The sequence below is a fragment of the Suncus etruscus genome, chromosome X (assembly GCF_024139225.1).
Source record: "Suncus etruscus isolate mSunEtr1 chromosome X, mSunEtr1.pri.cur, whole genome shotgun sequence".
In the NCBI taxonomy this organism is placed as follows: Eukaryota; Metazoa; Chordata; class Mammalia; order Eulipotyphla; family Soricidae; genus Suncus; species Suncus etruscus.
The window spans coordinates 16,963,099-16,986,479 of NC_064868.1; the positions used below are offsets into that span (position 1 = coordinate 16,963,099).

The 23,381-nt window shown below is 39.2% G+C and overlaps 1 non-coding gene across 1 annotated transcript; it reads right to left on the minus strand.

Annotated features, from left to right (window-relative positions):
• Positions 1–13,921: 13,921 nt before the first annotated feature.
• On the minus strand, positions 13,922–14,025 carry LOC126000269 (U6 spliceosomal RNA). The gene has a single exon (XR_007492623.1). It is a non-coding gene; the product is annotated as a U6 spliceosomal RNA (small nuclear RNA).
• Between the last annotated feature and the right edge of the window lie 9,356 nt (positions 14,026–23,381).

The window sequence follows — 23,381 nt, forward strand, 5'->3', positions numbered from 1 at the left end:
GGCTAGATTCAGCCTGTCTAAAGGAAAGAAGAATATACAACAGTATAAATAGCAGTTGGGATGGATCATTAGGCACTATCTTCAAGACTATATATACTCCAGGACTCAGCCCTCCATTTTTGGCCCCTGGTTTTTCAGTGGAACTTTCTGACTCAAAACTAGGACATGTGATTAGACCTCAGCCAATCAAAACACCACTGGATCCAGGCCTTGTAAGAGCTGCTTAATTCCAAGATAGTCATCGCAGCCATTTCACATCAGTGATATTCCATAAAGCTACCTCTCTCTTCTCCATGAACTTGAACAAGTCTAGACCTTATGCTTCCAGCTTGCTAGCAAAAGAGCCATAAAGTCAATAGAGCTACAAAAGAGAGAAGTAAAAGAGATTGCAGAAAACACTTGAACATGGCTAGAAATACACATGTTGACAAAGGCCCAAAGATGTATGTATATACCTGTGCCTTTCCCTCCATGGCCTTTAAATATATATATTTATATATATACATATATATGAACTATATACAAAGTCCCCATACTTTTGGTGAAAATGGCATCAAATTTCCTGTTTGGAAAACAAAAAGACAATGTACATTAATTGGCAAAGCAGACACAGCAAAAAATCTTTAAATTTCTAAAAATAAAGTTACATCCAAACCTCTGAGTTGTTCGCCAGTTAATATTTAGAAGAGCAGATTTAAAAAGAATCCGCATCTATGAAAGCAATGTCTCTCTCCTTTCTCTTAATGATTTTTTGACAAAAGTGTTCATACACTGAACTCTCTAATGAGAGAATATTTATATGACATCCAAAAGCAGATGTGAGTCTCATTTTATGAAATCCAAACCCAGATGGTCTTTTCTTTCCATTGTCTTATGTAATTTATATGAAAATGGAACATGAAAAAAATTTTTTCAAATGTAATTTTTTTCTACCATTTATGCTTAATGGCTCTGTAATCACTTTCATGGCCTCAGTTTCTCCGTGGAGTCTCCAGAGGGTCTGTGGGTTAGTTGATGTCACAGAGGTGCTTTTCAGCAATTGAAAATGCCCGGTAAGAGTGGAAATGTCTATTATCATGAAACATGCATTTTCAATTTAGGTTATTCCACCATGCGACCTCCATAGAGAGTCCAAAATACTCCCCTAATTTGAATCAGCCCAGAGGGTATAAACTACAAGAAAGACCCATGAGCGGGGGGGATAAAGAAAGATTGACCCTGAAATCAACTTCTATCAGTGAGTTTCTGGGGGGAACAATATCTCTCGTTTGGTCGACTATGGGGAAACAGGAAAAAGGATTGGGAGATGAAAGTAAGGAGAAAACAAAAGGACTCTGAGAGGTGTCTAGGAATTTTTTTTTTGCTGGAGAATTCCTGGGATATGACAGAGAAAGAGGTTTTAATTTTTCTACTTGGCTTACCAACACGTTCTGCCACCTTCCCAGACATTACCTTGACAACCAACTTATGCTCTGTTCATGAGAATTCGTTAGCAGGCTCAGAACAGAATAATAACACCCATTTAGTTATCCTCTACTTAAAATTGTATTTGTAAATTTTGGCTTCAAACACTCACAAGGGCATTTGGAGCCCCATGGATTGCATTAAATTGTACAGTAATGCAGTGTCTTTTCCAGTACCTCATAAATTTTACATTATTCATATATTCGTAGTGTAGAGATATCTTGGATTCTCTTTGAAATTAAAACTTATTTCCCTCCTCCCTTCTCCTTGAATTCAATCCCCACATTTCCAAGCATGTGAGTGATTGAGAGAACAAAGAGGAGCTGGATTCGGGATAAATTTTCCCTGCCAAGTAGGGACATGGAGAGTTTTGAGAGGTACGGGAGTCAATTATTATTTTGGGGTGACTCTTAGTTACATGTAGGTAGGGATGTCTGTGTAGTCAACAAAAAATCAACATCAGGGTCCTGGACAGCTGAGGTCTGGAAATTTCCATAAGTCAAGGAGAGCTAGCATTGGAATTTTTTTGGAGCACAAATTTTCAGTGCATTGAACTCACAGCATTTAGTGCTTTATGCTTCTCAAACTAAATGGGGGGGGGGGCAAACTTTTCCACATTTGCAGGCAGCAGCTAAGAAGCAACAAGAGAGTTTAAACAGACCATTAAACCTAGAATCCTCCTAACACCGTGAGCCTTTATGACAGATGCTGAAATCTATGCTGCTTCAGAGGAGGATGAAGTGATGCCATCTCATTTCTCTCTCTTTCAAGATAATTTTTTTTCGGAAGATGAACCTTAAAACATCTCATTTCTCATTCACCAAACTGTCCTTCTGATAGTACCTTGACTTATCACTGCCAGTAGCTTGCAGGCAGATAGAAGTGAAGAGAATGATGAAATCATGTGACTTGCATAAATTTGGATGGAACTGGAAGATCTGGCATGAAGCTGAGTTAAGCCAGAATGACAAACACAGGATGATCACACTCATCTAGATTATATAGAATAATGGGAAAAGGGAAATCAAAGGAAGATACCTAGATTTGCCTTGACTTTAGAGTAGTAAAATGAGGAAGACAAAGTAGGTAATCGATGTAGGAAGGAAGAAAAAAGAGTTAGATGGGCAGGTGAGGGACCTTGCACACATTGGTGGTGTAGAGGTGTGGTCTATGCTCTAAACGACAGAGTCAGTAACACTGAGACATAGACCATAGCCATGAAACTTAGAAGTGTCAATCAAGGAGGCAGGCTGGTCATTGGGAGGGAATCTGTGGTTGCTAGCAGAGGGAAATTGAAACTAATGGTGGGATTGGTGCTAGAATATTGAGTGTCTGAGGCTCATAAATTCCCTTGTAAACCCATAGTGCCTTAATGTAATTTTTTTCAAGAAGTAAAGGCAGTTCTCTTCAACAGAGTATATAATTCTGCCCTATTTTTCATGCCATCACTGTGGGTTTACTCTGTCCGCCTTGAGACAACCCCACTAGACTTAATGTGAACCCAGGGGCCCACAGAACCATTTGGATAATGAAATAAGAATAATGAAATACAAACTGTGTATATACTAAGCATATGATTGCTTTTCCTCTGGGCTCACAGGGGGAGATTGGTGGAAACCTGAAAACAAAGACAAAGTACACCCTGCTAGTCAGGTCACTGAGTGGACTTCTGCATTTTGGAAACCTCAATGACTTCAAAGCAAAATCTTCATGTTAGTGGTGAACTGTATGTTCGACAGTCAGAAGTCCTGCCATAGCAAGATGTCATTAAGCATAATTGCTTCACCATATATGATCATTCCAGAGCTGTCTGCAGGCTTCTGGGTCCATACTGCTCAATTTTCCACACATGGCCCTCACCACATGAGAAAGAAATTAGTTATCCTCCTCCTTCTATTTCTCCAACTTCCTCCTCCTCTTACCTCTCCTTCTCTGCCATATCCAATGGTTATTAGAGCTTACTCCTGGCTCTACATTCAGATATCAACTTGTGATGGGACTCAGAACCATATGAGGTGTTAGAGATTTAAACCAAGTAAGCCACATGCAAGGCAAGTGCCCTACCCATTATACTATCATTCCGGCCCCCTCCTCAATAGAAGAAGAAATGAAAATATTTAGCAGTCATCTGATATATATCACAGATATATATATATATATATCTGATATATATCCCAGGCAGCTTCACATATTTTTAGAGTTATATCAGGGACTGAAACCACACAGTAAATATCTCCAGATTCAATGAACTCTTAATTTTGTTTTAAACATAAAATAAAATCTTCAAGTCTAAGAAATGTTTTGGTCATTTCCATAAGACCCAATTGATTTTAAAAACTAAATTATCCCCAAAAAGAGCTTTAATGAGTACCACTGCTCTGTCTAAATGGGGATAATTCTAAATTTTAAGATATTATGGACATAAGGGTATATGATTTGTATGTAAATAATGTCTCAGAAGTTTTAGAAGTCTATTTCCATAGCAAATTCATTATGATAGGAAGACTCATTTTCCTCATTGGAAATTTTGTTTTTAAAAATATGTCTCACCCAAAAAGAAAAGATAAGCATCTAATAGGAGAACCCTGGGAGTTTCAAGTTAAGCATTTTCATCATGCAGCTTATTGCTGTCTTGGGCTGAAATGTCTGGCTAGCCACACACAAAAGCACACCGCTCCCCGTTTGTCCTTTTTTTTTACTTTAATCTCAGCTCTAAAAATTACAGTGTTGGCTCTTGAAAAGCTCCCATTGTAAAAAAAATAGAATCACCTTTCTTGCATGGAGACCAGGTGTCCTGAAGAAACAAGCCTGGTGATAAAGGGGTAAGTCATCACTTAGGGCTCAGTCTGGGTGATCTCACTAGGTTGCAGTCAAGATGTTTTCAAAGTTGAACTGGGAGATAGTTGGGCCAACCTATCAGCCCTCTCCATCTCTCTCATACAATGGAACTATTTGTGGGGCAGGAGATTTGGGAAATATAAGATGCTTGATCTCACCTGAGAAAATCCATGGTGTTTAGTGGTTCTATGAAGTGGTGTGCTTTTGCAACCACATATAAAGTCCTCAGTAAATTCTGCCATTACCACCATTATAAAAAGCAGTGATGGAAACCTTGAGCTGTGCTATGTGATTCCCTAGTGGCAAAGGTTAGAAAAAACCCTCGTCCATAATGACTTCCAAACCAATATCATTAGGGTGTAATTCCAGGAAGCTTTGCTACCATCATTTTCAGCACCATGCAGAACATGCGTTCCATGACATACACGACCTGGCCAAAATGTTAGTACTTCCCCAGAAAAATTGGCAAGATCCCAAAAGATGAAAGGTCAGAAGGGAAATGAAGAGTGTGATGATTGGTTATGCTATATGAGTTCAAGTAGAGACCACATGGTAATAGGTAGGGGTCCTGGCAAAAGGCTCCTCTCTCCCTTCTGAATGCGGAAGGCTTTCTTGGAACTGTTGTTTTAATGGGGGTATCTGGAGCCTGTGACTGGAGGCTAAGTTAAACATTTCCACTTATCCGTCAGAACTATTACTCACCCATAATGGAATGGAGCCTGTGCTCACACAGACATATGTAAACTGGTGTCCCATTCACCAATGTGGGTCGGTTTCACTGTGTGCTGGGGACACTAATCAGCAAGGAGAGGAGCATACACTCATTCTTGGGAATATTGGCACAATTAATAGAATGAAATAGAGCAAGTTTTCCAGTACCTATAAATTTAGACAGTGATGTTGAGTATTATGATGGGCAGTTCAAGAGGCTGTGCTGACATGCATCCATTTTCTGTGAGACCAGATACTGTCATGGAATGTAGCAGTTGAAAAATCCAGTCCATTCCACAAATTTAGAAAATGTGTTTCTTAACTGGTGCATTTAGTCCATTGACATTGAGAGAGATAATTGTTATGGGATTTAGTGTCATCTTTGTGTAGAAGTTTGGTGGGTCTGTTGGTAAGTCTTGTCTCAAAGGAGACCTTTCAGTTTTTCTTTGAAGGCTGGTTTTGAGTCTTCAAAGTTTCTGTGCAGTTATCTGTGAAGCTATGTATACTTCCTTGAAACCTAAAAATGAGTCTGGCTGGGTGCAGTATTCTAGGTGAAACATTCATTTCATTGAGTTTTGTCACTATGTCCCACCACTGCCTTCTGGCCTTGAGGGTTTCTTGTGACAGGTCTGCTGTAAATCTTAATGAGGAGAAGAAACATTTCCTCACAGAAGAAATACAAATGGCCAAAAGACACATGAAAATTGCTCCACATCACTAATCAGCAGGAGGATGCAAATCAAAACAAATATGAGGTACTATCTCACACCACAGAGACTGGCACATATCACAAAGAACAAGAACAATCAGTGCTGGTGGGGATGTGGAGAGAATGGAAAAGTTATTAACCACTGGTGGGAATGCCATCTAGTCCAGTCATTGTGGAAAACAATATGGAGATTCCTCCAAAAACTGGAAATTGAGCTCCCATATGATCCAGCTATACCACTCCTAGGGATATACCCTAGGAACACAAAAATACAATACAAAAATCTCTTCCTCATACCAATATTTATTGCAGCTCTATTTACAATAGCCAGACTCTGGAAACAACCAAGATGCCCTTCAACAGATGAATGGCTAAAGAAACTGTGGTTCATATGCACAATGGAATATTATGCAGCCATCAGGAGAGATGAAGCCATAAAATTTTCCTATACAAGGATGTACATGGAATCTATTATGCTGAGCAGAATAAGTCAGAGAGAGATAGACACAGAATAGTCGTATTCATCTATGGGTTTTAAGAAAAATTAAAGACATTATTGTAATAAGACCCAGAGACAATAAAGTTAACTTAGACTTGAAGGGCTGGAAGGACCGGCTCACAATTTGAAGCTCACCACAAAGAGTGGTGAATACTGTTAGGGAAATAACTACACTAACAACTAGCATGACAATGTTAAAGAATGAAAGAAGTAGAATGCCTGTCTAGAATACAGTCAGAGGTGGGGAAGGAGGGGGGTATTGGTTGTGGAAATGTTGCACTGGTGAAGGGGGGGTGTTCTGTTTATGACTAAAACCCCAATACAATCATGCTTGTAATCATGGTACTTAAATAAATACTTTGCATATTAAAAATTAAAACAATAATAAGAATGTTAAAAAATGAAAAGAAAGAAAATGTGCTTGGGTGCTGGAGTGATAATACAGCAGTTTGGTGTTTGCCTTGCACACAGCTGACCCAGAATGGACATGGTTTGATTCCTGGCATCACATATGGTCCCCTAAGCCTGCCAGGAGCAATTTCTGTGCCAGGAGTAAACCCTGAGCACCATTGGTGTGACCCCAAAACCAAAAAAAAAATAAGAAAAGAATGCAGGGACTAGAGCCATGGCACAGTGGTAAGGGTGTTTGTCTTGCATGCAGCTGACCCAGGGCAGGCCTCGGTTTGATCTCCTGGAGTCCCATATGGTCCCCCCCAAGCCAGGAGCGATTTTGGAGTGCATAGCCAGGAGTAACCCCTGAGAGTCACTGGATGTGGCCTCCAAAAACAAAACAAAGCAAAAAAGAAAATGCAGTTTATTTGGGAGTCAACATACTTGGTTGACTCAAGAGCAGGAAGCTTTGTAAAGGAGCACAGGAAAGCCTGAGATGGCTCCATAGACTCAAAGAATTTGCCTTGCAAGTGTGAGGTTGTGCATTTGATTTCCTGTACCATGCATTACACTCTGGCAGATGTACTGCCTGGGTTATGGTCCCATGTGCCAAGTGGCCATGCTACTTCTAGTGTGTGGCCTTAGGAGCATGTGCACCACAGTTAAATATTCTCAAGGCCTGTGCCTAATCCTGTGACTTCCTATGCAAGTTCTTGGTGACAGCTACCACCAGGAGATATGAGAGCACTATAACAAAACGATTGTCACCTCCTGACAAGCACTGACACTAAACTCTGATCCCTCAGTGAGCTCGGAGAATGTAGGTTTCAACACTGCAGCTCATTTATATCCATTCCAGGGCCCTCATCTCACCACGAAATTAAAGGGCCAATAAAAGAACCAAGAGTTTATTTACACAAACAGTGAGTAGCTTTTGGACAGAGAGTCATGGTTTGATAACACCTGATCTAGAACAGTCCTGCTCAAGAAAACGAGTCGGGTTCCCCATCAGTAGTGTTAAATTTTACTAAACAGCTTAAGAAATGCATGGTATTATTTACTCTAGCAGCCTGGAGGGTGAGGGTGGGGGAAATGGGATGCAGGATGGGAACAGGGGTGGAGGAAGGACAAATTTGGTGATGGTAATTACCCTGATTCAATGTTAATATGTGCCTAAAACACTACTGTGAAAGATATGTAAGCCAATATGGTCAAAATAAAAATTATATATAATAAAAAAAAGAAATGCATGGTATTAGTTTCAATAATAGTAGTTTAGGCCTGCTGATTTGGCTAGATCCATACTTCTGACTTTGGACTATGAGACAGGGGAGCTGGCATGGACTTGGATGGTACTACCTTCAAATGCACAGATTTCTACCTTTTCAGCCAAGGGGAAACTGTTGAAATCAGTTTAAGTGATTGTTATAGAATTAGATAAACCAGAATGTTTGGAAGAACCTGGTGGGGTTGGGAATCAGTATGATGGTAGCAGTTTTTACAGAGCAACCTCATTGGATCTGTATATTCTGGGTGAAGACTTCCAATAGCCTGGTTTCTATCAGTAAGGATTTTCTCTCAATGGATTCAGGAAATTAGTGGTCTGCTATAAGTACATAAAACCACCCAAACCATTATGAAGAAAAGTTTCCATGTAAGCAAAAGTTTTGGCATGACCATCTCAGATTACATTGCTGGTAAGAGGGGGCCCTGACATAAAATGTCACAGAACATCAGTATCACACTAGGTTCCACTCTGACATGGTGGATCAATACAAAACCAAGAGTTCTCTGTACATTGAACTAAACACAGACAAAACATGAACAATGTCCAAGCCACAAAATACAAAACTTCCCCTTCTCCCCACTAATAATGATTGCTGCTGCTTTGTCAATTGGTATTGTGCTGTTTTTCTTTCTCTTCTACTTCCTGAGATCTTGTGATTTCGAGCAAAGCCCCTCGCTCTTACATCTTCCCCCAAAATAATTTGATCTAGTATCAAATCCTTTGAAAAGAACCTTGGTGATCTCAGGCCACTCTCAGGCTCAGAAAGGCATTAGGAAAACTGACTGGTCATAACAGAGTCTGACTCATGACTAAGATTGTTCACAGAGAAAGGATCTAATCGGACAAGAGAAGATGGAATCAAATGGAGTCACACAGGCCATGCTACTCCCTCCAGGAAAGAGTCACATCTACTCATGGGAGATGTCCCCCCAGAAGTTAGTTCAAGACTGAGTGACCACTGTTTTTTCTGGGTGATGGTAACATATGTACTTCCTGCCTAGTATGTGCCCAAAGTCCCAGAGCAAAGGCAGTGTCCAGCATAAACAGTGTTGTTTGCACATACAGTTGAAATTTGGTAAGAGAATGGTGGGTCTATTCCTGAGATCTACCTTTCTATAAGAAAGCCAAGGGCCAGTCTTGCAAACAGAGCTGCTGTTAACTGTTTCCAGCACAATGGGTTTTTAACACCTTCTCCCAAGATGCAAGCAACCCTTATGCCCACAGCGAGCCAGTGTTTGAAGCCCAACACAACACATTCAACTCCTAGTGCTCTGTTCCTAGGAATCTTTTTTAAAATGTAATAACAAGTTTAATTTTGAAATTCTGAGGAAAGGGATGGAGAGGAAGAGAGGGGAAATTAATAGAGATACTCAAGAGAGAATAAGGGCTTCTTCAAAGGCAGGGAGAGAACCTTAGAGATAGGTAAGACCAGCATGAAAGTAGGAAAGATATTTGTGGAAGAACATCTCAAGAGGGGAGATGTAGGCACCAAACACAAGGATCAGCAAAACATATGTGTATAGCATGGACATATTGGCTTAAGGAAAACCTGACATCAGTCCTCATCTATCGTGTACTATACCTAGAAGCTCCTCAGGAGTTTCAGAACAGTCAGCAAGGCCAGCAACAATAGGCAGTACCATGTTTAGAAATTCCAGCAAGATGTGCCCACAATATGCACCACAAGCAGTGACTCCATCTCCATAGACATGCACATTCCTGTGGGAAGAACACTGTAGTGTGTGTGTGTATGTGCACAGGCTTTCCTTACAATGAGGGCAATAAAGCATGAGTACATACAAAGATTTTTTAAGGGTTTTGTTTTTGTTTTTGTTTTTTGTTTTTTTCGGCCACACCCATTTGATGCTCGGGGGTTACTCCTGGCTAAGTGCTCAGAAATTGCCCCTGGCTTGGGTGGACTATATGGGATGCCGGGAACGGACTGCGGTCCTTCCTTGGCTAGTGCTTGCAAGGCAGACACCTTACCTCTAGAACCACCTCACCGGCCCCTTTTTAAGGATTTTAATGGTCTTAGTAGCCAAGACACATGTGAAAATGATGCACTCATTGCTAATTGATAAAGAAAATTATGTAATTAGGGTTCTGGGTAAACACTCTTCTATACTTTGATCCTGGTGGTAATTTGTGGCAGTAGATACTATGTTCACTTCATCCTGATCTTATGTCAGGATGGACAAATTACTTGCCCGACATTTAACATTAGTTGGCAAGGTTGGATTTTGATCCCTACATCAACTGGTTGGACATTCCAGGCCCTGAAAGTTTTCTTTAGCTCTTAGATTATCTGACTACCATCACTTCATGTGGTAGAGAAAGTAAAGTAAAGGGGAAATATAAAGGGGAGGGAGAAAGAGATGTTTGTGGAAGAACATCCTAGGCTTGGTATCAAAAATGGAAATGTGGGATCAGTGCAACAGAACAGAGGATAGGGCATTTGCCTTGCACATGATTGATCCAGATTTGAACCCCGGCATCCCACATGGTCCCTCAAGCCCACCACGAGTGTGATTCCTGAGTACAAAGCCAAGTGTAATCCCTGAGAAGCCCCAGATGTGGCCCCCCCAAAAAATGAAAACCCAACTATGGGGAGTTTAAGGAAAGAGAAGAGAAACTTATCTAAAAGTTGAAAGTGGAGACTCAATATGATTGAAGAAGAGACCCAGAAGTCTTGGGGGCTGGGAAAGAAGGTAACTAGATGAGCCTGGTAATTGAGAGTAAATCTGTAATTAGTATTTTTTTTCTTGCTTTTCTGATATTGTTTCTTAGTGCCAATTTTCTTACTGCCAATCTGTGCCAGTAGAGGCCCCTAGTGTAGAAGGCACCAACCTGCCCTCAGGGCATACTAACAGGGGAGCAATGATCATATCAGAACAATAATAAAAAACAGTAGTCAAGTAATGACACCCATAAAACACTGGTGGAAGCTACAAGAAAAGGAGCAATTAGTCTCAACAAAAGGGGCATGGAAGAACTTTATGGACATGTCTACATTACCTCAAAAATGTCCTACTTCCTCATGGGGATTTTTGTGTGTTTCCATTCCCAAACCAGGTTGGAAACTATTCAAGCATGGGAAATTTATAACCATCTCCCTCAAAAAAAAAAACTCTAATGTCCTAGCCATCTTTAGTTGATTACAGCCCTCTCTTCTGGACCTGTGCACAGCTCCTCATCCTGCCCAACAGTCGAGAAAAGTCACTGCTTTTGACATAAGACCTCAAATGTTCACTACGTGGCTTGTTTGATTACATTATGAAAAAATAAAGTTTGAGACTTTGATCAGCTGTCATTTCATACCTGTTAAGTAGCTACCAGGTTAATAAAATACAAAATAGCTCTCTGTAAAGTACTTGATTTTTTTTGTTTTTGGGGTGTTTTTTTTGGGGGGGTCACACCCGGCAGCACTCAGGGGTTACTCCTGCCTCTACGCTCAGAAATTGCTCCTGGCAGGCTCGGGGGACCATATGGGATGCCGGGATTCAAACCACCATCCTTTCGTATGCAAGGCAAATGCCTTACCCTCCATGCTATCTCTCCGGCCCCAGGTACTTATTTTTATTGACAACAGTCCTTCGATGGTTTAACTGACTTTAGTGTAATTATTTATACCAGGCAGCTAAGAACTATGTGAAAGGGGTGACTTGAACTTGGCTCCTGAGGTATTCAAAATGGTGGGCTGGTAAAAGAAGCTACCTAACCAGAGGCAAAAGCAAAGGTATTTTATGGAGGACTACACTGGTCAGAGGAACACAGCAGAGGCATTAGAGGTAACCTTTTCTATCTGTTTATTAGGTAAGATACAACATACTGTTTATATATAGGCCTGGGGATCTGGTGGACTCCGTGAGAGAGAGATGGCAGGTGAGGATATAGGTATGACCAACAAAGAGCACACCTGGTCCATGGCATGAGCCAGTATGGGAGGGAAGAGTGGAGCCAGAGCCCAAAACAATTCTAAGCATGTTCAAACTGATTATTTTATGGGATATTTCACAAACCAGGGTGGACAAACTAGGGGGTTTGCATGGGAACTAAGTCAGTCTACTTGACTCTGAGTGTAGGTAGGCTTTGTTAGCCTACTTCAATAACCTCAGTGATGTCTGTTATAAATTATTGAGTCCTGTTGACTAAGTAACTGGAGTCTGGTAGTTCAGCAACTGTGTTACAACTTAAATGGTAGAGATATTTATTCCGGGCTTCAGAACTGCAGTCCAAAACACACAGATCTATGAAGTAGTTAAACTGTATGTTTGAGTTTTTCTGTGAAAGGAGTTGATTGTAGAGGCCAAAATGAGGTTTTACCCTTCTCAGGTCTGCTCTATGCAAATCAAATTTTAGTGAAAGCAGTGCTGATTGATGGTAAATTGATTGGTACAACTATACTTTTACTTTTTTACAGCTTATTATTTTGCTCTCCTGGGATATATCCAGCTGTGTTAAGGATTAATTGCTGTCTCTGCACTCAGGGATCACTCTTATAGGTGGGCTTGGAGTGTCACGGATGGAATCTGGTTGGCCCTTGCAAGGGGCCAACTTGTACTACTGATCTGGCCCAATTGGTCTAATTTCAGCCTTGGGTGGTCTTGGTCTGGCTAGCCTGGCTTTATTCTCTTTTTCACTGTGCTTTTCTGCTTAGACATACCTGGATATGCCTGGGAACTGGACCATTTGGTTTTCACCCAGGCTGGGGTAACTCGGATTTTATTTCCTTTTTATATTATTTATCAGTACAAAAAAGTACTTTTTGGAAACCCAACAGCATGTGCTATTATGGAGTATCACTCTTACTGTTGCAAACGTTGCTTTTAAATTGGAGAGAAGTGTGATTGTTTACAAGGAAAACTAGCCCCTCCTTAGAGTATCAGATTCACTTGTAGGAAAGAGCTTTTATTTGGTATGTTTGTTCCCAGGAAATTTCTTATTCACTTGCATTCAATGAAGTTCCTTGCCTGATAATTTCCAGTTGCTTGAGCGTGAGGTAAGGTAGATATTTTCCAAAGTGAAATGGCAATTCAGGCTTAGGACAAGAGGCTTGCTGGAAGCTTAGATTAACTATCCACACATGTCCATCTAGTCCAGGTCTTGACCCTTCCTAACTAGGATGTCTGATAGATAATGACATCATCTCCCTCACCATAGCAATGGCATGGCTCTGCCTTGGTGATAGGGAAAAATGTATCCAATCACTATGAAGCCCATCCTTCTCCATTCTGGTACTATCTATACTGATTCTGTCCCCCTGGATAACATATTCATTAATTTGTATTTTCTCGATGAGGATGGAAACCCCAAAGCCTTAGAAACTCATTTACAAGCTTTTTTTTCTTCCAAGTAAACCATTTTCTCCAGTGGGGTTTCTATAGGCTTTGCTCTCAAAGCTGTACATTTATTTATTGATCTTGTCTTGAATGCCAGATACATACTTTTCTGTCTTGGAAATCCTACAGCAACTACAATGACTGATATAAATAATTCACTTTTCCAGAGCAATGAGACTGCTTGTGAATATGTGTCAGAAATACTAGTAGGTGACAACAATTAGTAGACCTCCACAGGCCCAGGGAAGAACTCATTGGCCATTAGTGCCTGCCTGACAAACAGAAAGTCCTGAGCTTCAGCCACATTGCTGCCCAGCCTCTCTATTCTTTTGGGTTCCTGTAGCCCCAACAAAGTTCCCCTTTCCAGTGTTCACCATGAACTCAAGGCTCAACTTTCTGAGAAATATAAATATATTTAATATCTGCTTTGCTTCTCCCTCTAGCAAAACATAAAATCTGATAATAACAAAATGTTCTTTTAATGGAGAATGTAGTTCAAAGCCCAGATCTGCTCGCAGTTGGCTTCCAGGTCTCTTTTGTTTGTGATAGGAATTTTTCTATTTAAGGGTATGGCTTCATATGAATAATTCCACATGCAAATGTCAGCACAAATTAGCATGTAGTAATTATAATGTAAATGCTAACAAATCTCTTTAAACAATTTTGGTTGCATCTGATTTTTTTAAAATATAAAACACTTCACGAATTTGCGTGTCATCCTTGCGCAGGGGCCGTGCTAATCTCTGTATCATTCCAATTTTAGTATATGTGCTGCCGAAGTGAGCACCTGATATTTTTAATATGTATTTAAGTCATCTGATTTTTTTATTTGTTTTTTTTTTTGATGCCACACCTGGCTGTGCTCAGTGCTTATTCATACTCTGTGCTCAAGGATCATTCCTGGCACGATTAGGGGAAGCATACAGATTGCAGGGGATTGAACTCAGGTTGTATGCAAAGCAGGTGACCTACCTGCTATACTATTGTTCTGCCCCCTACATTTTTGATCATTATTTTATGTACCACATAAAAACTTGGGCTTTTAACTCCTTTCCCAGATGGCAATTCATCTCTCATTTCCAGAATTTTCCATGTCTTTTTTTATGGTTCTGTTCTGTTTTATTATTTTTATTCTGCTCACTAGCTATCTTATTCTTTTTATTTTTTATTTTTTCTTCACAGAATTATTTATGGTACATAGTGAAAATGAATGAGGAGCATTCCCACCACCAGTGTTGTCCTCCCTCCACCCCCGTTCCCAGCATGCATCCCATATCTCCTTCCTTCCCACCCCCCCCCAGAGTACTAGTGTAACAGGTCTCCACTTTACAGCTTGTAGATTATCTATTCTGTTGTTGTTTGAGATAAAAAGGATAGGCAAAAAAGGAAGAAAAAAATTGGTAGCAACTACCAAAAAAAGAAAGAAAAAAGAAAAAAATGCACCCAGTTAATAAGAAAAGGAAAAAAATCACCAAATAATAAACACAGGAGTGAAAAGGGAAGAGAAAAGTGGAAGGAAAAAGAGAAGGAAAATAAAGTCAAAAACTACAAATCAAACAAAACAAGAAAAAGAAGGGGTGCTGGTGTGGCAGGGTTTGTCATTCCCTCCAGTTTTTTTTTTGTTGTTTTTTTTGTTTTTTTTTTTGTTTGTTTGATTTTTTTTGCATAGGCACAGTGAGCATTAGGGGAGAATGGGAATTCCTGTGGCCTAAGAGATTCAGGGCTTCTCCATCCTTGAAATATACCATCATGGAATCAACCTCTGGCTCCATAGATACTCATTACCTCATCCCAAGGGCTTTTTATGTGGTGCCAGGAAACTTTCCTCTCAGTTGTGGGTGAGAAAATGAGGCCACTGTAGCTAGCGGTCTTGGTATTTGTGCAGGTCCTAGGTCAGGGTCTAGGTTAGAGTATTTATGGCTCTAGAGGTTCTGTTCCATCATTGTTGTTGTGTTCAGTCTTCTGTAACAGATGCTCCCTGTTTTCATTCAGTCCCTAAGCTGAAGTATGGGATATTATGGATCTAAGGGTTCTGCTCAGTCTCTGTTGTCCAAGTTGGGCCTCTGTAATAAGTCCCTTTTTTTAACAAGAGTCTTGGGCTACAGTCTAGGGTAGGGTTTTCCTTATTGGTCCCGAGGACCCAGTTTTATTTATCTGTTCTATTTTAAAGTATACATATTTTCTCTATCCTAACCATTTTTGGTGCTGCTTGGTACAAAAAGCCTTGCCTGGGATAAAAGGGCAGATCAAAAACAGACCACAGAGACTGTGAGTATAACCTGTCATCCTTACCCAGAATAGCACCAGCAATCCAATATGAAACCATACGTTTTTGTATGGGCACAGTAAATAAGGGGAAATCATAGACACAGAAATAAGATCTTATCCTCTAGGGATAAGACCTCACACTTTTTATAACACAAGGGTGCCTCCCATCCTGGACATGTGTTATGTGGATACAATCCAGTCTCCAGGAAATTGGACAGTGTTAGTTCAACCCCAAACCCCAGATCCCATATGTAGAACTGATACAGCTCGGGGCAACAACACCAGGAAGCAACTCCATTGGGAGAATTATAACACCGCTCTGGCACCAACTTGTACCAGTTATGATATGACAATGAGGAAATGACAACTTGACCCAAGACCAGGTTGTCCTATCACCTCACCTAACACTAAATGGAAATCAGAAGATGTACTCTCCTTTGAACTGTGAAAAATAAGAGCACCGTCTACAGAAAACTGACTTTGACAACCGCGACTGGGCAGAACTTTCCTTGAGTCCATATGTCTTTTTGACCAGTGTTTTGCAATCTTTCATTTGACCTGCATGTGTCAATTGGGAATTATAAAATCTATCTCACTGGGTTATTTTAAGGACTCAGTGAGATCATGCAAGTGAAATTTCTGGTAAACCATCCTCTTTTTTGATGAGCATACCAATGTATAAAAATAATCAAATAACTTTCTCTAAAGTAAAGCTGGGATGAATACATCTTCCAGTTGAAGCTGAATAGTTTTCAATTGACTCATAGCTAGTCCTATGTGTAATCACATTTCTCTGTTCTTATATATGCACCAAATCTTACATGCATAATGAGACATGGGTTGTGAAGATAGACTAAAACAGCACGTGTTAAAAACAAAGCCAGCACTGTGTCTTTGTGATAGGTAGACAAAATAAACTTTGAGGTTATTTTCCGTCTTAACATTTATAATTCCAGTCTTATAGATTTGCATCTCTCTCAAGAAGTAACTAGCTCTCCACTTGAAAAATACATTTTTATGAGGATATCATACAAGGAGTGTGGGGCTAAAGATGGAAGCCTAGGAGGTCAAAGGAGGAGATTTTACTTAAAAATTTCCCATGGGACCAGATTAAGAATCAATGACTTCTTTAAATTAGCCCTAAATTTTTTTTATTATTTTTCTAGATAAAATCAGGTAGGAATTGGGGGGCTGGCTCACATGTGTTGCCTGGGTTCATGGTGCTCAAGTCCTTTGTGCCCACATTTCCCCTCCTGAGATATGGAATTTTCTACTTTCAGGTGTATCAGGGCTCTCTTGAGTACATTACACATTTCTTTTTCTCCTCTCTCTTCTCTCCCTCTCTCATTCTTTTAATTTACCTTCCCTTCCTCAGTATTGCCAAATAAAACCTGTTTTTTTACTTTAGAAAATAATCACGGGATTAATTTTCATACACCATTTGTAAATTTAAAGTTTTTATTTGGCAAAAGTCCAATAGTGATGTAAATTTCAATTTCAAATTCTTCAACGGAGCAAAACAAAGCTCTTAGTTTATATGGTTTCTGAAATGCACACACATTCCTTATTTTGCTCCTATATGTTCCCTATTCATTTGGAGATGTCACCATTAGACAGACAGGATATTTTTTTTCTTGTAGCTATAATGACAACGTTAGTGGCAGGCAAGCAATTGTGCAGGTCTATCAAATAGATGCCGAGGAGAATTTTCTAGAAAGAAGAGCAAGGGAGCTTGTGAGCAGGTGCAGATAGCCATATGATGACAACCCAAGGCTCCCTTAAGTCTAGATTTCATAAAAGAATAGTAATATTTTATACACTAAATTACCAATTTATCACAAAGCTATAACTCAGAAATAGAAAAATGGAACAAATGTACAGAACATGGGAAAAAGGTATGGGGTTTCCATGCCCTCTTCTGGCATGCCATTCTGCCCCAAATCTCAAATGTCCATATTAACCAATCCAGAAGCTCTATGAATAGTTTTAAGCTTATGTTTTAAACAGATTAAAAATCAATATAATACACACATTTAAAAATAAATAGTGGAAATACTAGGGCCAGAGAGATAGTTCAGTGTTCTGAAGCAAGTGTTTTACATGTATGTGATCATAAATATGACATTTTCTCCAGTGCACTGCTGAGGTAGCTTTTGAGCACCAGATGAAGGATTTCCCCCCCCCCAAATTGAAGATACCATGTCATCATCTCTATTGAAGCAGAAAAAACATTAGACAAAACTCAACACACTTTTATTATAAAATCACTACAAAAGCTAATAGAAGACAAGTTCAACATAAGGAAAATCATATATATAAAACTCACAGCTGCCATAATAGTAATATCAATGAAAAACCAAAAGCTTTTCCTCTACAATCAGAAATAAGACAATTGTGACACTTTTATTGGTACTGAATTTCTAGAAAGAACAATTCTAGAAGGAACAAATAAAATAAGGAAAAGATATTCAAATAGGAAATGAAGATATAATAGTCTGTCCACAGATGAAAAGACATATACATTTTAAAAAAACTGTTACTGTTACTAAATTCAGCAAAGCTATCGACATCAAAGTTGGCATATCAAAATCAGTTGAGCTTCTATATATGCTAACAATAAATAAGAAGTGTAAAACAATTCAATTTATGATTGCATTAATATATTAAAAATAGGCAACAGTTGAGGCAAAAGATTTGCAATAAAAACTAGAAAAAGTTGCAGCAGCAAATTGGAGGTGACAATATCAAGACATTCTATGTTCCTGGACTGGAAGGTTTCATGCTGTTAACTGTTCATCCTATTCAAAGTGATCTATAGATTTTGTACAGTCCCTCTCAAAATCCAACAATAGTTTTGCAGAAAAGAATTCTCTGAATGGAATGCAATGGGGGTGCCTAGGTCACCCTTGGTTCCAGAGTATAAGGACAAGGAGAAGGAAAGAAATTGAATGGAGGGGTTGGGGAGGACGAAGGATGAGATATAATGGAGAGCTGGGATGAGGGGGATTTGGGTACGTTCGTGATGTTAAGGAATGATAGTGTTGAAATCATGAGATTCAAACTTTTTTTTAATTTTTTTTATTTAAACAACTTTATTACATACATGATTGTGTTTGGGTTTCAGTCATGTAAAGAACACCACCCATCACCAGTGCAACATTCCCATCACCAAAGTCCCAAATCTCCCTCCTCCCCACCCGACCCCCGCCTGTACTCCAAACAGGCTTTCTATTTCCCTCGTACATTCTCATTATTAGGATAGTTCAAAACGTAGTTATTTCTCTAACTAATCTCATCCCTGTTTGTGGTGAGCTTCATGAGGTGAGCTGTAACTTCCAGCTCTTTTCTCTTTTGTGTCTGAAAGTTATTATTGCAAGAATGTCTTTCATTTTTCTTAAAACCCATAGATGAGTGAGACCATTCTGCATCTTTCTCTCTCTCTGACTTGTTTCACTCAGCATAATAATTCCATGTACATCCATGCATAGGAAAATTTCATGACTTCATCTCTCCTGACAGCTCCATAATATCCCATTGTGTATATGTACCACAGTTTCTTTAGCCATTTGTCTGTTGAAGGGCATCTTGGTTGTTTCCAGAGTCTTGCTATGGTAAATAGTGCTGCAATGAATATAGGTGTGAGGAAGGGATTTTTGTATTGTATTTTTGTGTTCCTAGGGTATATTCCTAGAAGTGGTATAGCTGGGTCGTATGGGAGCTCGATTTCCAGTTTTTGGAGGAATCTCCATATCGCTTTCCATAAAGGTTGAACTAGACGGCATTCCCACCAGCAGTGGATAAAAGTTCCTTTCTCTCCACATCCCCACCAACACTGCTTGTTCTCATTCTTTGTGATGTGTGCCAATCTCTGGGGTGTGAGGTGGTACCTCATAGTTGTTTTGATTTGCATCTCCCTGATGATTAGTGATGTGGAGCATTTTTTCATGCATCTTTTGGCCATTTGTATTTCTTCTTTGTCAAAGTGTCTGTCCATTTCTTCTCCCCATTTTTTGATGGGATTAGATGTTTTTTTCTTGTAAATTTCTGTCAGTGCCTGCTCATGTATTGGCAGGATTAACATCATTAAAATGGCAATACTCCCCAAAGCATTGTACAGATTTAATACGATCCCTCTAAAGATACTCATGACATTTTTCAAAGCAGTGGATCAGGCACTTTTGAAATTCATTTGGAACAATAAACACCCTCGAATAGCTTAAGCAATCATTGGGAAAAAGAATATGGAAGGAATTACTTTCCCCAACTTTAAACTGTACTACAAAGCAATAGTTATCAAAACAGCATAGTATTGGAATAAAGACAGGCCCTCAGATCAGTGGAATAGGCTTGAATACTCAGAGAATGTTCCCCAGACATACAATCACCTAATTTTTGATAAAGGAGCAAGAAATCCTAAATGGAGCAAAGAAAGCCTCTTCAACAAGTAGTGTTGGCACAACTGGCTAGCCACTTGCAAAAAATTGAACTTAGACCCCCAGCTAACATCATGTCCGAAGGTAAAATCCAAATGAATGAAAGACCTCAATATCAGGCCTGAAACCATAAGATATATAGAACAACACGTAGGTAAAACACTCCAGGACATTGAGACTAAAGGCATCTTCAAAGAGGAAACTGCACTCTCCAAGCAAGTGAAAGCAGAGATTAACAGATGAGAATATATTAAACTGAGAAGCTTCTGCACCTCAAAAGAAATAACGCCCAGGATACAAGAGCCCCCCACTGAGTGTGAGAAACTATTCACCCAATACCCATCAGATAAGGGGCTAATCTCCAAAATATACGAGATTCAAACTTTTAATAATGAAACTTTAAAAGGTGCCTGTCAAGATGGCAGACTAGGTGAGAAGTAAGAAAGGGAGCCTGGCAGCACTGGTGGAGAGAAATTGACACTGGTGGTGGGTTCGATGCTAGAATATTGTATGCCTAAACCCCAATTATGAATAACTTTTTAAATCATGGTGCTTTATTAAAATATAAAAAGCATTAAGTCCTTAGTAAAAATGAAAATAAAATCTCAGGGAACCTCAGAGAGTCAAAGCAATCTTGAAAATAAAGGACAATTGTGAAAATCTCACACTTTCAGATTTTAAAACTTGTTACAAAGCCAAAGTCATCAAAACAGTGTGGTTTCTGGCATAATGACAGACACATAAATCAATAGAATGAATTAGAGAGTCCAGAAATAAAATGCTGCATATATGGCCAAATTATTTGGGAAATACTGCCAAGACCAATATCTTTTTGGAGAAGAGATAGTGGTTTTAACAAATGGTGATGGGACAGTCAGATATCCTTCGGAAAAGGAATGAAGTTGAACCTTTATTTTTCATCAGATACAAAATTCAAACACAGAGACACCAAGCTCAAAGATAAGCCAGTCACATAAAAAAGACAAACATTATATATGATTTAATTTATTTGATTTACTTGGAGTCCTCAAACTTATAGGGACAGAAAACAAAATGATGAGTGTCAGAGGTCAGTGAAGGGAGAAATGAGCAAACCATATTTAATAGAGATGAAACTTAAATTTTCAAGTTTAACCTCTGGGAATGGATATGCAACAAGGTGCATGGACTTAGTTGTGCATTAAAAATGATTAATTTTGGACCGGAGAGATAGCACAGTGGAAGGGCTTTTGCCTTGCATGCAAATGCAAATGTCCTGACCCAGGACAGATGGTGGTTTGAATCCTGGCATCCCATATGGTCCCCTGAGCCAGGAGCAATTTCTGAGTGCAGAGCCAAGTGTAATCCCTGTGCACCGTCAGGAGTGACCCAAAAACTTAAAAAAAAAAAAAAGGATAAATTTTATGTTATTTATATATCCTACCAAAATTTTCAAGACACAGAATTAAAGAATTTTACTACATGATACTGCTAAATATTTACACCAATTGCATACATATTCTTACCAAAGACAAAAATATACATAGATTCAAGAAACCAAATTCATGTAGGAAAACTTTGGAGGATTATTTTCTCAGAATTTTGAAAGCTGGGTCAAGCAGCCTTAAATGCATGGTTGTGATTTCTTTTTTCTAGGGTCCATTGGTTACCACATTTCTCAGAGAAGTAGGGTGTTACACCATTTTAAGCTACTTGGAACCAATGAGACCTTTAGATTTCAATAGACTGTAATCACAAAGCTGAAAGCATAGCTGACGAGGAGTCATGGATTTGGCAGAAGATGATGAAAGCAAATACAGGGCAGAATAAGGGAACACAGAGCTTCGAGGTCTCATGCTCATCTTCAAGCACAATCTCTGAGCCCTTTCTGCATATGGAAATGCAAGTGCTTAACCCTGTCTTCATACTAAAGCCATGTGTATGTGATTATGATACATTTTCTGGGAAAAGACTCCCATTGTTTTAGTTTTTATTTCATTTGCCTGATTATAATTAGTTTTAGCTTATTATTTAGTGGTTATGGGGTAGATTTTTCACATTGCTGCTGGATAAAAAGGAAGCATAAAACTCTTAATCATGGAAAGGTCTTTGATATTTGTTTTAGGGTCTTTGGTAATGGATATCCAAATGTCTTCTGGAAATATTGGGAGGAGAGGTGTTTTAGTAAACTATGGGCAGAGGAAAGAAAGTTGGATCTCCAGACTCTTGATCCAACTTCCAACACAGAAGTTTTACTTCTATTTGTTGTACATACATAGCCACACACACATAAATCCCTGGAAAATGTTAGGAACATTTCTGAATTATGCAAAAGACATCAAGTATCAAGTTTGTATCCATCAGGAGAAACTCAATTATACACTACAGCAACAAACAGCTCCAAATCTCAGCATTCCACCCAACCAAAACTCATTTTCATATTATATATTCAACAGAAGTTCACACAGTTTGATTATACTAATCTATGTTTATGAGCCTAACAAATAGAAGTAGGGGTCAGGCACCAAGAGAAGACAAGAGTCTGAAGTCAAGATCACTGGGATTTCATACTGTGTTTTCCTGTTTCCCTGAGGTCCAATTTGATTGGATTGCATTTCTCAGACAGGAAAGATGAAGACAGAGCCAATCATGGAACATGAGAAGAAACAAATATCATGACACTGTCAAGCACAACCAAAGGAAAGAGGAACTTGTCATCAAAGAATTCCATCATAGGGTCAGTGTGGGAGACAAGTAATAGGCATCTTTGTCATGCCTGCTTCCCTTTTCATTGTTTTGTGTGCCCACAACATAATTTGGTGGAGATATGTCAGCTGATTTCAGGAATACTTCAATATCTCGAGTTTAAATTTGTTATGCTGGTACAAATGCATGACTTCTACTAGCCAGTACCCAATCATCCATCCATCTGCCATCTATGGGCACTAGTGCTTACACACTGGATTGAATGTATATTTTTTCTTAAGTCTTCAGTTGAGGCAGCTACCTACCTATAATCTCCTCAATCTTATAGATCAGATTGTTTTCCCATTAAATATGGTGCCTTGAAATACACACACAAGCCTCTTTCCCTTCCTAAAATTTCTTCCTGAACTCTCTGGACTGTACAGACATTTACAAAACAAAAAAGAAATCCAGCACAAGGAGAAAAAGAGGAGATAATAAGAATAAATTTTCAGCAGCTGGTGAATAGATGGGTGCTAATTGATTTAGTGGATCCAAGAAAGTGGGAACCAAAATCAGCAGTAGAGAAAGCTAAGGGAAAGGCCAATATCAGGTCTCTCCATGGAAGTACATCACCGCAGGAAAAAAATATGAATCAAAACAAAGATAGAAGTAGAATATGTAGAATAAGGTCAAAGGGAAACCTGAAAATTGTGGGAAAAGAAAATGTCAAGGTGGTGAAGAGACAGCAAAGACAGAAGGTCTGGGAGAGGTTTAT